Below are 17,204 nucleotides of genomic sequence, written 5' to 3' on the forward strand. Positions count from 1 at the left end.
TACTGATAACTGGAGCTTAGAGAGTTTTGTGTCATCTTGTGATGTTATAAACTGTCTTTTTCTACTTGGTGTACAAAATGAAATACAGCTGCTATCAAGATTGTTCTGTAATTCGTGGCTGGTTTGTTTATTGCGCTTTTTGTTGACAAATGCACCGCTTGTCAGAGTCATTGGAAATCCGATTTCGGATGGCATCGTTTTCAAAAATGAGCTTACTCACTTGCCCTTGCTTGAGGCGTAAGAAGGTTGAAAAGTCTCCAGCGATTCTGGAACACTTGATGACCTTCAGAAGCAGCATCTCGACTGGTAAGCTTGAGCCATTATTGTTTTTGATGTTTTTTTTTCGGTTTCCTGAAGCCGAGCGTATGGTTTATGCGGCTTAAGTTAAAACACGAGCAATGATCTAACCTACAATAGTATCAGGATTAAAAAGCCTCTAGACATTTTTTGACCCGCAAATTCAAAGAAAAGGTTCCGAAGATTATTTAGTTATGATTTTGGCTGTAAACAGAAAGCTCTGAGCGATTTTCTTGCCTCGAGTTCATCTTGAAAAAGAGCGAACACCGGGAAGCCGGCTTAAAACATAAATAAGCTTGTGCCTACCTGACTCATGACTTTCTGAGACACGTTACTCTCAATACTTCTCTTCGTGAATGAAAATTATTGTCACTGTACATGTTTCACCGAATTAAACTTATTTTATTGATTGTTAGTAGTCCCTCCCGCAATTTTCATCGCTGCACCTGTTGTTTCCATTCGAACATAAACATCGCATGTAGGAATACTCAAAACGCCGCGCGTAAATATCATTCGCTTTTAAAGATTACACATAATAAAATCATACACAGTTTAACACAGTTTAATGAATAAAGGGAAATAAAACCTAAACATAACAATTTCTCTATCATGTTGAAGCGTAAATGGTAACTCTATTAATCGCACTGCAAATTTGGTGTCTGTCAAAAGTGAGAACCCGTCCGGCTGGCCGAAAAGTGATTTTGGGAATTTTTTTGATCGTTTTCATTAAAAGCCCATTATTATTACCCCGCATATCAAATAGGACCAGATTTTTCTAACAGAAAACGTTTTATAATTCAATGCCATAATTTGTTGTGCAAAGCAAGCGCGTGCTTTGATCGTCGTGGATATTGAATGAGTGCAAACTCTCTTGCAAAATTGTGAAAAACTGCAGAATTATAGGTTTAAATAGGGCAAAAAAGAACAAATTCTGTCCGAGGTCTGTGTACTGTTTACCTGAGACGTGATGAGAAAACGTATGTTTAAAAGTCTGGTTTACACGCCACCAGATTCGTCGCCAAGATTTACTAGTAAACTAAACTTGTCGAACACAAAAAATCCGGCCTGATTTTTATTTTGGCCTCTCTTTTAGACAGAAGAATGCAACGTGTAAATTGGCTGCCACCAAGGACTATCGTGGCGCATGTGTTTCTTAAAATTATATTTCGGGGTTGTCCAATTATCCATAGTCTCTCTAACGGAGCAATGTTGGAGAGACTGGTGAATGCCACATTATGATGCTACAGCTAATGCAAATACAATACACGAATAGGTCTATTTGTTTTCCAGGCCTAATCTACTGTGATCGAACATGATTGCTATTTTTCGGTGTACAAATAACTTGATGTTAAATTTGTTTCACTCTTGGACGGTCAAATTCTGATTTTTCTCTAAAATCACTCAGCCTTTGCCTCAAAAGTCAAATGAATGTGCCCTGATCTGTGGATTACAAGTTTATTGTTTGATTATGAATTTATTAACGGGAGCTTCGCTTTTAGCCCTGGCTAAATCTATATATTAGAAATCCCATATCGAGCTTTTCCGGAACGGGTTGGTCCAAGAATTCTATGGCTTGAAAGCGTTGATTATTTTGGAATAACTGTCACTTCAGTGGACGAAAAAAAAAGAATAATCTTAATGACCAAAACTTCAAGGTTTACTGGAAAATCAGGATCGAGGATCGAGGATCGAGGATCGAGAAATCAGGGATCAAGGATCGGTTTAAAAGAACTTGAAAATAAAAGAAATAAATAAATCAGTGATGATGTGGGCCGCAGACTGTAGATAAATTTCACAGAACATAACCCCGTTGGCTGTACTGAACGCTAAATTCAAGTAAACTAATCCGAGTCTGTCTGAGCACAGGGAGCCCGCACAATCTGTTTGTGTAGCCGATTGTTATTTTATGGTAAATGTTCTGGATTTACCGTTTGCCTCACCTATAGCGGTATGTCGCTAACTATGTATATAAATCAATGATAAATAAACGCTGAATTACCTTGCCTGTGGTATATAGTCGTCCTTTACCTCAAAAGCGGTTTTTTGCGATTCATACGTGCCAGCCACAAACCGTCCCGCTGATTACCTTTTTTTTATTGGATGTCGTTAACCAAATGGTTAAATAATAACTGATGAAGAACACTTGGTAAGCGTTTGTTGTTTAACGACATCCAATCAAAAAGAGGCAATCAGCGGGACGGTTTCTGGCTTGCACGGATGAATCTTGCTACGCATTCCTGCCGCTCGAATACTGTGGGATTTTAATTTTCTTCGACGGCTAGCTCCGGGCTGTTTGGATGGATTTTCGATTGGAAGGTACGAGGAGAAACGTGAATCTTTCGACATTTTTGCTATGGGGTTTGAGAGCGGAGCAATGCGATTTTTTTGGGGAAAATCGCTCCGGCACTGGAGCCCTTTCAAAACATGGATTCCACCCTTGTCCTTCTATTATAAGGAACAGTCAACGGCGAAATCAAACTCCTTCAAAATCGATCAAAAAACCACTTTTGAGATAAAAGGACGACTATATACCACAGGTAAAGTAATTTAACGTTTATTTATCATTGATTTATATACATAGTTAGCTATATATCGCTATAGGTGAAGCAAACGGTAAATCCAGTACATTTACTATAAACAGATCGTGTGGGCTCCCTGTGGTCTGAGTCAGTGATTGTTTTGACGAGAAAGTGAAATTTTCCGGGAAAATGAAACGCTTTATCCTGGTGATACTGTAATACAAGAAAAACTTTTAACAGTTTTTAATTTTTAAGTGTACATTTGCTTTCAATACTCCTTATTTTTCTTGTAATTGGTGTATGCACGACCCCACCAGAAATGCTGATCTTTTTATCGTGACATAAACTAAGGTTCTTACCTACCCACCTACCTACCTACCTACCTACCTATCTATCTATCTATCTATCTATCTATCTATCTATCTATCTATCTATCTATCTATCTATCTATCTATCTATCTATCTATCTATCTATCTATCTGTCTATCTATCTATCTATCTATCTATCTATCTATCATCTATCTATCTATCTATCTATCTATCTATCTATCTATCTATCTATCTATCTATCTGTCTGTCTGTTTGTCTGTCTGTCTATCTGCCTATCTATCTATCTATCTATCTATCTATCTATCTATCTATGTAAAATGCATGCTGTGTACAACTCTAAACATTGTACTCTGAGACTGTACGGAGATATTGAAAGTAGATACTAAGCACTGCAGCTATGGAAAATGTCATTACTTTCATGCGATATTGATATCTTATAAAACGGAAAACAAATTCAGCAGGAATACGCGCGAACTAAATTTACTGTGTGTTGTATAAGGTTCTGTTCAACTTACACTTTTTTCCTGTGCTGAACATGTACTGTACCGAGCCGTATCTTGGTCCGGTACAAAGAAGCTATGTATATTTATACTGACAGAGTCAGGGGCCCCTGATACCGATAAAAATCATCGTTCGATTTTTCGAGTGTAGAATCCCTGAAAGAGTACTCCTCAATGGAACAATATCAATATGTAGAAGGTTTTCAAAGGTTTCACACCGGTTTGAGGCTAAGATGTGCAGCCTGTCTCTCCTTGCAATTTTTGCTTTTTGAGTGTATACATTATGACATACAACACTCGTTTTGTATTCCAAACGAAAAAGTAGTAACGGCACCGGGGCCTTTGACATTAAAACTCATCTCCAAACAAGCGAGACTCAACGCTACTAAGAGCGTTCTTGCTGTTACCTCAAATGCGTTTTCCCGTTCTGGTTAACTGGCATTGCGCCTTGTCCCAAGCTAATCAACCGAGGATCCAAAAACTCGAGGAAACGTGGTGCGTGAAAATAACCTGAAACAGAACATTTCTTGGTATTGCTGGCCTTTCTTTTCCGCAGTCAAACTTTCACATCTAGGTCTCACAAAAACTGTGATTTTGATAGTGAAACTTTCGGGCTGCCGATACTTCTTTGGTCATAAAAGTCTGGTCAAAAGTGTTGCGTGACAGGATTCACAGGCTTCCCAATCTAACCACTTGTGCGACGCTTTTTTTTAATGTTCTTGCCAGAAGTAGCATATTATCCTACTAACAATCCAAATCATGTTTTCTTTTTCTTTTTTTCCTGAGTTTTCTCTAAGTGTGCTTCCATACAATACTAAATAAGTCCAAAAATATCGTTTTTCACGTCAACTTTCTCCCCGTTGCCTTGTATGTGCCTTTGATTGACTTCAGGCTTCAATCTCTAGCTATTTCACCGCGTAATTACCTACCAGGCGGCTGTCTTTCCTCTCGCATATGCAAGTTTCATTGTTTTGGATAACAGTTTTCGTAAACATTCTGCAATTACCTTTCAGTATATATTTTTTTTCTAATGTGAACATGGTTATTCGATCGTCAAACTCTTGTTTCTGTTTATATACAGAGGAACCCTGCCTTGCGACCACCCCGTTTAGACGACCACCTCTTGCCTGAGCTCACCTCTCATAGTCTTTCTACCCAGACGTAAAAATCTTCGAGTCATTTTATTATTATTTTTTGTAATTTAGATAACCTAAAAGGGTTTTCAATGTATTTAGGAGTAATCTGTCGTTGGGTGCCCCTGTGAACTATCGCCTAACGCTTCCATTATTTTCTTTACCCACAAAGTTTTTTTTTTCAGTTTTACTCTCGGTCATTTTGTCATTTTTCTGAGTGTGCGCTTTGGTACCGGCCTAGAGATCGACTGAGACTTGGTGGCTCGTCAGAAATTCATCGTCAGAACTCTTGAAAAGAAAGTCTCCAACCATAACTTTCTCTGGCAGTCAGCAATGAAGCGGATATTGAGGCTGCATCCGCTTCTGCGCCCGTACTATTCTCGAAAGTCCCGATAACTAACGGGCCCCTAAAGCTGTTGTTGTTTACATGCAAGATAGAAATTTCAATAGTTTTGCATCTAACATGACAAAACTATCCGTTAATGAAAAAAATGAGGTATTTTGCCGACCAAAACCCGCGCTCCTCTTAATCCTTTTATTTCGATTTGAATATTTGATTTCGGTCCCGAAAAGTTATAGCGACTTTGGACAAACGGGCCCCTGGTCCGTTGTTTAAGGCCGCAAGACGGAATTTACTGGAAAAGTAAACTTAATGCTTTTGCCTAAACAGTGTCCCTTTAACGTGAATTTGAAGACGTCAGGGCCTAACCCACTGGTAAACACGTTTGATTCCAGCTTTCTAACTTGCTGTATCGGCGGTATATCATCTTAGTGTCAGATCTTAAGGCTTGTTTGAGTAGCCGAGCATGCTGTAAGGAGGAAATTGTCTGATATACTTTGACGTATCCTTTGGTAAAGGAATGAGAGAGGAACAGGTCAGCGTTCTAGACCCCAGGTTTCCTTCTTTGTATATATTCGATGCTAGAAACTGAAACTCATGCCTTAAGTCTTCACACTCAAGGAGAGGTTTGTAGACTTGAAAATAGCGCTACGTCATCCTCCACTCCACAAGGCCGCCCTGCCTGAATAGCATTTCCCCAATTACTTTTGCGATATTTTCTTAATTGCGTGTGCTAATGTAAGTTTTTTAATGATGCTTACCCTGTGCAAGCATTTGAAAAGGGGGAGAAAAGGGTTTAGAGCGAATTGCTTACCCAACATCCCTGTCCAAGAGTTACAGCGTAACCCTTTCGACGGATTCTTCTATCCCCTCAACGACCTTTCCATTGGAGTCTCACTAGGTAGTACCCAAGTAAGATTCAGAGCCACCGTTCCCCAAAAGAGCATATGAAATAATATGATTTTTTTTTATTGTGATTCTTCATGATCACTCAAAACAAAAAACGCTTCCGAGATCATTTATCGAGGTTGTCCAAAGTTTAAAACCTACTCAGGTGTTCGTGTGTACTGGCAGGGTGTATGATTTTGATGTTTTCCAAATTCCATCATAGTCAATGCTTTTATCACACGCGCAGGTGTCCGAAAAACGGACCACTACTTTACACTTTTAAATCAAGTACTGGTGGCAGCCAGACTATGCAGCCTTTCAGTTGTTGTATAATTGAACAAATAACTTTGAAAACATCAAAGAAATGTATAAACAATTTTGTTTTAGACTGCTCATTCTTAAGTTCGAAGGATGGTGTTCGTTGTCACGCAACACCACTCCTTGTCTTCTCACACTTCCTCGCTGTATGTTTAACTGATTCTATGAATTGCATATTTTTCTCGTGATATATTTTGTCCAACCACCTTAAGAATTTATATCAAAACGCTCATTCGGTTTGAGTCACATTTTGATAACCTGGCCCATCTCCAATGACCTCTCGTTAGAGGTCAAATTACAAAATGCGTTTGCACCAGCAGAATTTTGGAGCTCGAGAGTAGAAAAAGTAAAAAAAGGGCCCAAACTATAAAGGTAAGTTAATTTCTATTGCATGTTAGCAAATTAATTATCGTTCTATAGAAGTACATGAGGTTTCTTCTCAGGAAATGCCTATGATCCCTTTCGGCAACAGCAAGGCGTGGGTGAATTATGCAAATGTCTCATATTTCACTCAAAATTTGTTCAAGTTCAGAAGGTTCGTCTGAAGCCCAAATTAAATTACCCAAGCCAGTTCTTACATATGTTTTAGTACAATGTTTAACTAACTTATAGCTTGGGTTTCAGGAAAAACCAAGATGTGGCACATGCCTGAAAATTAAATCGCGACTTCAGGTCTAAATTTAAACTTCGTTGAGTTGAAAAAGAACCAAAACTAAAATAAAATTGTTTACCTTCCACATTATCGTTAAGTTAAGGATTAACAGCCATACTAGGGCTAAAACCCTTTACAAATTGATTTATCGGGGAATATTTTACCACGCTTTCTTCCTTTTTGCGTACGAGCGAAGTTTTGAGACCCTCTCATTTTGCCTCAAATTTTGGTTGTTTTCAAGTCGCCGACCACGAAAATTGATTTTGTCGATTTTCTCCAAATCCAAGCGGCCTTTTGAAAAGCAAACTACACCACGTTTAGTTACTTACTAATACGTATGTATGGACAAGATATGAGCGAAATTTAATTTTTGTCCGTTATCAGGGGTTGCGTACGAGAAAATTCACGTACGCTTAGCAGTTCAAAAAATTGAACGACAAAATCAAGCTCAAGCGCCTTTACGGCGGTCGAAATTTTGACTGGTGCAGTGTGACCACCCATAACCCTCCAAATTTTTGAAATGCAAGGGCGTGGATGTAGAGATTTGCGACTCTTCCAAAAGAAGAGCTTGGTCACAGGCTATATGACGTCATTTTGGGTTTGTTAAATTAACAAATTTTTCAGCCGGTTGAAAATTCGTCACGTGCCCTGTGAATGTAGCCTTAATTAACAATATCTTTAACCCCTCTTATCACCTCTGACGTCACTGCACAAAATATTGTCTTGCGCTTCTTTTGACATCTATTGATAGTCTTATTGATATCCTAGTTTTGCTTACCAGTGGAACGGAATTTTTGCTCATGGTAAAATCAACTTGCTAGGTACGTAGATCTGCCACAGCAGCGAATATTATTTTTAAAGTATATAGTTTAAAAAACCTTCCGTCGGTTGTATTTATTTGGATAGCCCTTACAGAACCGTTGACAGATCGCTTCCCGGGATCGGTAATCTGAAGTTACATTTTGTAAGTATGGCATAAAGTTTGCGAAAATAGGCCATTTTCTTTAGAAAAAAAGTGTACTCAGTCATTTGACCAAAGCATTAGTGCGATTTCTCTTAAACTGAAGAATGAAAGAAATATATGAAGCAAAAGGAGCCGTAATCATGTTCAGTCATCGCAGCCCTGTCTCCAGTCATTCTACTTCTGTGTCTAAGATCAGACAGAGTACACATTAAAATTCTTCGACCGGACAGGATCGCATCGCATTTTTTTACTCTGCGTTTCACTTGGAAGCCAGAATCTAGTGTTCTTTACCGTAGTTTCTGAATTTTATTCTCTAGGAAGGGGTAATCCCTACATATGTCGAATAGGCGCTGTTACATGAAAAGCCCATGAATGGACTTACCGGCTCAGTCAGGTTGTTAGCCTGCGAATACAGAACATCCATCTCGGTCGCTATGGATCGTTCCGCCAAAGGCTGCTGTATTTACAGGCCACTGATTCAGGTGTTTGTTTGACGTCTCCACTCGTTTACTCATTGGAGTGACAAGAAACGTTCGAGTTTTATCAGTTGTAACGTAACTTCTATAACGTTGGATCGGTCTCTATTTATACAATGCGAGGAACTACTTCCATTCCGCCAGGCTAATCAATTCCCCCACCACTAGGCTTTCTTAAATAAGCGAGAAACGCGTTAAACTATTTGAAAAATGATCATCAATTGAATTTAAATTAAGTCGGTAGTCAACATTCACTTTATTATTTACTCAGATTACAATTCTTTGAAAACGGTTCCTTCCCTACTCACTTTACATAACTTCTGTTAACAATCCTCTCTTTTGTTGTCTTTAGGGGCAGGTAAAAATTTAAGAGATGTAGCCGTTAGGTAGTGCACCTCTTTTATGGCGAGGTTGGTACAGGGGACTGAGTCGCATCAATCTTAACGTCAGATGTAAACGCAAATACAAACGTCTGACAAATACAAACGTCTTTAGTCCAGTAAAACTCTGTATTCTGACAGAAGACGTCAATATTTACGTCTGTGTTTCAGTTTTTTTGCAACGCCCGATGTGTTAACCAACAAGCCGCTGACATGATTAGTTTTCTGTAAACTGCGAACATCGCTGCGAAATTAGGACATAGCTGATGCCTTCACACGAATAACCCAAGCGTAATATGAGCGGGAATATAACTCAGAATAAATAAAATGAAACGAGTACTAAACATTCTTCATTAAAGTGCACGTAATGTTACCTGGTAGTCTTTTCAATCTATTTTCTGTGCGGTCTTCTGTCAGCGATTCGAGCGACATAATGTACCGTTTAGTAAGGTATTTTACCTTCGTTAAGTTTTCTTTTTTATTTGCAATGCCGACTCTTGCATTTATACGATTGGGTATGCTGTGGTACGCACGAAGTCTCATTTAAACTTTGTATTTTGGGTTTAGGTTGACAACACGACAATACGGAGCCCCGCAAATTTACACTCTCATTTTTCTTTCGACTGTTTTTATCGCCGTGGGCTCAGAGACCAACCTCGTCCCCAGGGCTTTTCTTTTCCCATTTTTTAAGGGAAAAGCCCTGGGGACGAGTTTGCTCAGAGACGTAGTCACTTGCAGGACATGGCGGCGATAATACTGCTTAAAGTTTTATTATTGTAACTGGTTTATTGCCCCTAACTTAAGCAGTTCTGCCAAGGTATTTACCGTTACAACAGGGAGGTTCTTTTGTTGATCGTGATAATTTTATCGAGAGATACTTTCATTTAGGACTTCAACATGGGAAAGTCTTATCCTTTTTTGGCTCTCACATGGAATTACTTTAAGTTTGCGTCAACTTAAGAGAATTTTGGCTCGCAGAGAATTACGTAGACGTAGCAATTCGAGTCATAAAGATGCCGTGTTAGCAGCCATCAGCACGTGTTGTGCTTTTTTGAGTGTACGGTCAGTCACAACGAAAGTCGCGAATCAGAAAATGAGATTGTAGATTTACATGGCCCTTACGGGGCTCCGTACGACAAGGACATTTTTTATCCACAAATTATTCCACTATGAAAGGCATTAGAGGGAATTCGTATGATGTTCTTCACGTGTGGGCAGTAACCTGCGTGGCGGCTGCCTGGCTGCCAGTTGAAGAGGGAAGGGAATTTCATTTCGGTTTAAGTTGACTTTTAAAGCACTTCACGCTAAGCAGTGGCCTTCATATTTAAACTTACAGAGAGTCTCTGTAAGTAGATGTTGTGTGGGGAGGGGGGGGGGGGGGAAGTTTTCTGACCAATAACACATAGCAGCTATTCAACACATCAAATCTCCTCAGACACCCAGAATTAGTGCCCCTGGTAAAAGGAACATTCAAGGACACTGCGGTTGCCCTAATCTTAAAAAGAGGGACGATTTTAATATATTTACTTTGCGCATTTTTTAAATTCTTAAAGAACCGGTCACAGGCCAGCTTATCTTAATTGTACTTTAAGTTTTATTCATACGATCATTGTAAATATTTCTCTCTCTTTTAATCGTTATTTATTCTATATTTTAGTGTATTTTTATTGTAAATATTTGATACAAATTTTAATTTTTTAGTTAGTAACACATTAAGAGCCACAATGTGGAAACCCTGTTACTAAACCGATTACTTACTTATTTTGGTTCCAAAAGAAAAACACCAGTGCCTGGGCGGAGGCTGTAAGAGCAAGAGTTTATACGCGATTAGAAAGGTGATAGTAAATCGTCTTACATGTTGTTGCAACGAAATAACTACCATTAATAGGGTAACTGTTGTACTCTTCAGATGGAACTAACCGGAAACCATACACCAGAGTGTAAACTCCCCTGAACAACGCTGGGAACCCACCACCACCCCTTACAGTTTTTTCCTAACACGCGCCCTACGATTTCTAAAGGGAAAATAGATTGTCTGTGAACAGACTACACATACTCAGGACATGGTTGGTAAGAGGCCAAAACATTTTCACTCGCAATAGGTTCAACGGTTTACACGAAGAAAACTCGGGGACCCAGAACGCTCCACTTGTTATGTTGGCTTACACTAGCAAACAAAATTCTTTTCATTCTCGTACACACCGAGTGACAACTTTTGGTGTGCCGTATGGTATGAACATGTCGCATGTTTTTCTTCATGTATCAACTTACGGGCGCTTCCATCCAACAAAAAAAGAACCGGTTAGAAATTTCGGAAATTCCTCGTGCCCAATGGAACGTACATTCCGGTTGAACAGACCCGACCCAAGCAATCGGGACATTAGACATGGTTATTGTTATTGTAAGAAGGATACAAAAGAGCGGTACTGGGGACAACAATTTTGTCAATTCGGTCCGACCGATTGAAATAACCGGACCGGTTAAAGTGGACCACTTTCGAAGCTGGTCTCGAATATTACGGTCAGACCAAAACAAAATGGTCCGTTCCATTTGATGCACCAACCGAAATTTTGGGTTGAATGGAAAGCGCCCTATAGTCTACATTGTACAAGAGGATACATTCCAAAGGAACATTTCCCGGCCATCTTTAGAATTCGAAGTGCGCAAACTTCTACATATACAGACTCTCTGTAAGGGCCTGTTTACATGGAGGTGGGGAACCCCAGGTAGGTGAGGTAACCCCTGTGACCATACAATCTCATTTTAATTTGATCATGTTTACATGATAGGTTGGGTGACCCGCCGCATGTTACCTCACCTATCTGGGGTCCCCCACCTCCTTGTAAACAGGCCCTAAGTTCAAATATGAAGGCCACTGCTTAGCGCGAAGTGCTTTAAAAGTCAACTTAAGCCGAAATGAGTATGCGACTTGAGGGACATCTGAAATTTAAACAACCCGGGCATCTGATTTGAAAATAAAGGAAAAAAAGCCCATTTCCTTAATATATTAGCATTTAAGGCGGTGCAATGCTAACCGTTAGCATTGCACCGCCTTTAATTGAGAGTCCGGTTACGGAAAACTTTCAACCAGAGTCTGGTTACGTAGAACTTTACATAGTGTCAAATATGATCAGAGTTTATCAAAAGAAAGACCAGAGGAAAAGAAAAATCCAGCTTTACTGTTGCTTGAAATAAGCGTCACATCGTCCACGGATGGCAAAAGAAGAAGAAACACTAAGTTCTGCTCCCCAGACTTTGATCAAAAATTACGGCAAGACACTGACTCTTTAAAACTACAACATCAACAGCGGTCAACAAGGATGCAAGTGGAAAAATAAAACGACAACTGAAATGAGCAATAAATACCCGGGTTGAAATTGCTTTCCTTTTTTAAAAAAAACGCTGATCAACTCTTTTTTGAAAGTTGAATGACTGGTCGGTTGGGGTGCCGGTCGGGTTGGGTGCCGGTCGGATGGGGTGCTGGTCGGGTTGGGTGCCGGTCAGGTGGGGTGCTGGTCGTGTGGGGTGCCGGTCGGTTGGAGTGTCAGTCGGGTGGGGTGCTGGTCGGGTGGGGCGCTGGTCGGGTGGGGTGCTGGTCTGGTGGGGTCCTAGTCGGGTGGGGTGCCGGTCGGTTGCGCCTCCTTTTGCGGCGTTAAGTAGACCCTTTTAGGGTTTTTAACTTGAGACATGGACAAGTTAGCGAAAATGCGTCGACCCGCTGAAAATACCTCAAAATTGAGCGACGATGCCAAGTTTGAAAGTGATTTGTTGAAAAGTAACGAAGATATAGCTCTGCAAAGTCGCGAAAGTTTGCAGACATTTGTGTGGCGGTTGCTAAGTTTGCGCCCCCTACCATACCCACGCCCATAAAATTCTCGCTCGACTCAAAGTATCATTTTCAAACCTGGGTACGTTTACTGATTTTAAACCAATCTTCTGTCTTCACAGAAGGTGACGAATCAGACATGTTGCTGTTATCAGTGGTTTTGCCCCTTCTATTTACAAAACAAACTTTAGCTCTTGCACAGTGCAATTCTTTTTCAGGTCCATCAGGTACCACGGCGTGCGTCAAATTACCAGCGTACAATCGCTATCAATGGGCAACGTGCACCACAGATGCCTATATCAAACAACAGTCCCACTATAAGCAATCTTGCTCGAACCCTTCCAATACATATTGCTGGTACCCGTGCATGCTTGAGAATCGCAACAAGGCATCGGGATTTGTAACACTTGATTGTTCTTGCACCCTGTCACCTGTAACTACGATTTCGCCCACGGCAACTTTATCTTCTGCGTGTTACAGTGCATCGGGATCTCATTGCGACTGCTTTACTAACTGCCTCAAAAAGAAGTATCTATGCAAAGCATCAAGCACAGCTTACGCAGTAAAATATGCCCATATCTTCTGTGCAGTATACAAAGCACATTACAGTACATAGAGTTACACTTGGCAGAACTGGATGAACAGTACTCGTAAATGCCTGCAGAGTTTTCTTGTACCACTTCTTCGACCATGGGTCAAGCCAACGTGTCAAGATATCAGACGTAAGGCATTGAACTCCCATACGTCATTTTTCTTGAAACCCGACAATCAACAAACTTCAATATGCAACCTGAACTGCAACGACTACTTCAAAATCTTTTGGACCATCAGAGAGTCTTTCGATGGTGGACTGGGCACAGCATGGGAGTCCATCAGAGCAATGTGGAATATAGGGATTGACTGTGGTGCTCAGAGCATTAGCCAGTGCTTTGAGCAAGCACTTAAAGGAAACATGCGGATTGTTAACATAATGATTTCAAGGTTCGACAACGATTCCGTCGCCTTCCCATACGGCGACAATGGAAACAGACTTGTGGACAAGATTGGTGCAAGTATTGTCAAAAGCCTTAACTGGAACACAAAGTTCATTGGTTGGTTGGCATTTCCTGTTGAAGAATCGAGTCTTATTTCTGGAAGCCTGGATATCATTTTAGCTGTTGTAGACAAACCAGCCCTTGGTATTGTTCATGCCGTCTTAGTGGATATCAATTTCGACCACATTTTCAACGAATTTGCTTCAAACATGAAACGAGGAACACTCTCTTTAACAGCCTTTGATGGATCCGTTACTCGGTTAAGTCACTTGACCTATGCTCTGACAAAGCTTGAATCGCAACTACGCCCTTGGCAATTGCCGAACGGCCAAATTACGACGACGACAAGATTTACAAAAATATTGCTACAGCCTTATTACCTAGAAGCGCTGCCCTTTACGGTCTAGATTCAGCAGCAGCAGTGATCCTTTTAAAATTTGTAACTTACTGACAGACTCGCTACACTTGGTTTATATAGACAAATACCCTTAGTTTTTCCGAAGAAATCTACTTTTTTAATTTTGAGCTTAACAAGTTGTCATTTCTTAGTTTAGACAGTCGAATCTGAATGCATCTCTTTCTTATAGCTTTCCTGGTATGCATCTATACTGATTTAACGCCCTGTTGAGTCATCACCCTTATAAAAGGACGCTTTTTTAACTCGTGGGTACGCGCGAGCGTACCACGAGTTATTGCAGGGACAGGGATATGCAAATGAGTCACTCGCTCACTCGTAGTAGACGCACTTCGTAATTAATCGGGTCCGAACTCGAGAGCGCGAAGATCTATCGTTTCCAAAGAAGCACGCGCTCGCCAAAGTTCGGTGGCAACAAATTCCTCGCTAAGAGCGTGCATCGTGCGCTACAGCACGGATAGAGAATAGAGGTCTTACCAAGTTTAAGAAACGCAGGAATCTTTCAGATTAGTACGATTCAAGGGCCTTTGACTCGTCCAGGCGTTAAACTTGACGAGAAGATGAGCATTTGCTCTTCGACTCCCTCAACTTCGACGCTGTCTTGATCTCCTACCTTGTAGTAATGTAGTAGGTTATGTGTATGAATGAATGTATGGGGGGAAATGGATGTGATTTTGAGCGTTAGCTTTAAAATAACAGCGGAAATCGAGATAAGAAACCATAAGCTTATGTTTTGCGTCCTACTTCGCGGAGGAGTTGTGTCGGCTTTGTATCGCATGTGCTCTTTCATTGTCATGAAATGTGTTTGCATTGTTTTTTACTGGCAGTAGCCTGGTTTCAATTAGCCTTAATTTCATCCGATTGCTTCGAGTCGTTTTTTCAATCGGTTAAGTATGGCTCGATCGTTTGCCGGCGGAAGTTCCATGGAAAAGGCATTAAATTTGAGACTTTTCACCAAATCATGTAATCATCCTCCATTGCGTAGTGGCTATGTGAGGTCGGGTCAACTCGAAGGTACCGGGTTCAAATTCTGCTAACGACCTCCTTTTTCCCTTCTTCCTTTTTTTTTCTTTTTTGCTTTGTTTTGTTTGCTTATTTGTTTTGCTGTTTTTTTTTTGTTTTTGTTTTTAAATATATACCTAAATAACTGTTACTAAAGTGCAATAAACAGCAAGAAAAGTATTGTGTTTCCGGAACAAGGATAGTATATTAATAATCTGAATTTCTATCATTTCCTAAAATTTACTGTGGGAAAACCAGAGGTGATATCTAATTGATTATTTTCTAAACAACATACCCACGAGTTGACGATAGTCTTTCTTTGATTAAAAAAAGAAACATATAAACAGTAAGTGAGCTATCCAGCTCACTTCAAAGGTGCTTCATTCTAAATTAAGTCGCTGCTGGACTAAGATGTCTTCCTCTTTGAGAAACCTGTCCCTCAGCTTGCAGCGGTAGGCCCTTGCTCAGCAACAAACGACAAAGAGTAATATTCGATACATATGATTTACGTCGTTAAAAGTCAGCACTGAGAACGTTGGTGAAAACTTCAGGAGGAAGCCTATCCACACTATGCTCTGCAAGGGTAGAGATTGTTGAATTATTGTTCAAAGCGAAACAAAATACAGCATCATTCATCAGATGTCTCTGAGTCACTTGAATCTGAATATATCCCAAGACCAGGAATAACCGGTCTTTGCTCCCCTGCTTGATTTTGCTCTGATTCAGTTTTAGTTTCATTGCCTGGAAGTTGATCCATGGTTTTATTTTCAACTAAACTTGTGTGTCGTTGCGTGGCTGATACATTTTCGTTCTCCTGATTTTTGCCAACAGCTAAATGATCTGAAAAACATTAAAGTATTTCAAACATTGAAACGAGTAATTAAGTACAATGAGCAACCGCTACAATTTAATAAAAGTTTTAAAATAATTTCTTCTTATGACTAACATCACGGAGAGAGTAGACGCCCTCAGGTCAACTCCTGTAATCAGGGGCACCCAACGACGGCTTCCTCCAAAATACATTGAAAACACTTTTTAGGCTATCCGGAGTACTTTTAGATCTCTAGAAATGCATTCTAAACGACGCTTTAACATTAATTTTGTATCTGTTCGGTTATCCTAGGGGAATCTGAGTCCTTTCGAAATTACAAAGTCTTCGGTGTTATTTTTCCGAAAATTTTAGATGCAATTTAACGTATTACGTTGTACGAAGGAGATAATTTCCCCGATTACCCTCTCCATCACATTTTTTAATCCGAAAATTTTAGGTCTCCTTTTTTGTACGAAAAATAGCCTAACCTGGGCAGTGAACTGAATGTGAACAATTAAACTTCAGGAAAACGTTGGGAATTTATTAGAAACGCTCCAAAAACTGATACGAATGGAACGGTCATCTAGAAATTTTTAGCCGTCCTCAAGTAATGGAAAATTCTAGACAATATTTGCTTCTCCGAACAGATATTTTACAGAAAATAGTCGTTGGGTGCCCCTGTGAAATGATGACCTTCTACTTAAATTACCAACTCTTTACTGCCCACCGAAGTGTAGGGTTACAGTTTCTGTTGTGAAAAGCACTGGACGTCTACAACCCGAAAACGTGGCAAGACAAGTATCAAAACTTTAACTCTCGGAAACGGGGATTTCACAGTCACCCTTCCGGCGAGAGCAGAGAAGCAGGCTGTGTACATGTTGGCACATTCAAATTTCATGTTGAGTTTGTTTCAACTGAATGCCGAAGATAGCAAAGAGTACAACGTACCTGTGAGTTAAAGAGGAATTATGCTTCACACCTTGGAATAACATGTGAAACATAACAGTGCCACACTTTAAACTACTGTTGTTAAGTCCGGTCTCTTGTGTCGAGTTACAACCTTTAGGTGATGGGGAGGGGGGAGGGATAGAAAAACAGTGACGTCTGCTGCACATTAACCCTAACAAGTACCGTAGGCAGTAAAAGCCAACTTACTTCCTTTAAACTCCTCGCAAACATTTGTCCTCTTCTGTGGGGATGTCTTCTCGCTGTTGCTATAAAAAGTAGAAGAGATGTTTAGGTCACAGTAATGCATGACACTCATGATAACTTGATCTTTCCTGAAAGCAACCATGTAAAAACCATACAGCCATATTTCC

The sequence above is a fragment of the Porites lutea genome, chromosome 2 (assembly GCF_958299795.1).
Source record: "Porites lutea chromosome 2, jaPorLute2.1, whole genome shotgun sequence".
In the NCBI taxonomy this organism is placed as follows: Eukaryota; Metazoa; Cnidaria; class Anthozoa; order Scleractinia; family Poritidae; genus Porites; species Porites lutea.